Raw genomic sequence first — 1,441 nt, forward strand, 5'->3', positions numbered from 1 at the left:
TGAGATAATTTAATTAAATATTTCAATCCATTCGTGTTATTCATAATTCAAGAAAAGATATTTGATTGTTGATCGGGAGTAAAAGGAAAGACCATTTCATTTTTCAAAAAAGTGAAGTCAGAGTTTTCAGGTATTGTGATAAATTAGTTCATTATGTTGTGGTATTTCCTCTTAAACCTTCTACAAATAACAAACAGTAACACTATTTTTTCTTTTAATTTTGTTTCATCTGATTTGCATGTTTCGTTTGTAAGCGATCAATTATTCAAGCTCCATTGACTCTTGACATCATCTAGAATTGTCACTTCCAGAATAAATGGAACTCCAATAGCAGCATATATTTATGTAAAACGAACAGGATAACATTTGTACAACAGTTCTACAAAGAATGCAGAAGAAGAGTTATCATATGAAGTAATGATACTGTATGTCTAATTTTCAAGGATTTATTAATACCACCATTATCAAGAAAATTTTCATCTCGTTTCTTCATGACATTGTATGATGCACATCTCTTTTTGGGAATCATTAATGCTCAATAGTAGATGCAGAAAAGTCGGTAAAAATTGTACTCAGAATGATACTGATTGCACTTCTATCACTGATTTCACTTTCATTATGAAAATGATTTTCAAAAATATACTTCTTCCGGGTCCTGTTTTTGTCAATAATTGTGCAATCTCTTTACATTTCAAACTTGCATTTTTGCCTTTACCATCTCATATTACTTTTGAGTCCAGTTTGGATTGCATGTCATTGTGATGAAAAAGGAAGCATTGCCGTATTTCCGTATATACATTATGGCATCTTGACATCACTCCATCATATATCTAGGTCCACCTACAAATGTTGAGGACAGGATGATTCGCCTACTGATGTTTCTGAAATCATCATCATCATTCAGTGCATCAGTAAGGCCTTTGTATGTTGTTGATCTCAAGGATGCTTGATTCATTCGCATGTAACTCAGCCTCTCTCCTTCAATCTTCGCAGCCATATCGACCAAATATTGCTGGAATAAATATCCACCTCTGAGGAGTTAATTGAACTCATTCTCTTGGTTCATTATTCGATGTGCATAGTAGTGCATTGCCATCTATTTCTTGTTGTTACTCATTAGCAGCTGATGATGCCAGCCATCATCTCCAAGAGGGAAGAAGAGAACATATTGAAAAGTGGCGTATGAGCGATGGGACTCTGAAATTATTTGTAGTTGTCCTCTTTCTTTCAACACAATGTGCCATGATCTTACTTGAGGTTAGGGATTGTTTTTTATAATAACGGCAAAATTCTAAACTTTGTTAAATGACTTTGCAAAGCATCTTTTATCAGACTTTCCAAAACTTTTCCCACAACTAATGTAAGACTAATGGGTCTATAATTACTGGGACAATTTTTATCACTTAAAAAGAGGAGTTACATTTACATAAATAAAGCAACT

Source organism: Limulus polyphemus, unplaced genomic scaffold (genome assembly GCF_000517525.1).
Source record: "Limulus polyphemus unplaced genomic scaffold, Limulus_polyphemus-2.1.2 Scaffold500, whole genome shotgun sequence".
Lineage (NCBI taxonomy): Eukaryota > Metazoa > Arthropoda > Merostomata > Xiphosura > Limulidae > Limulus > Limulus polyphemus.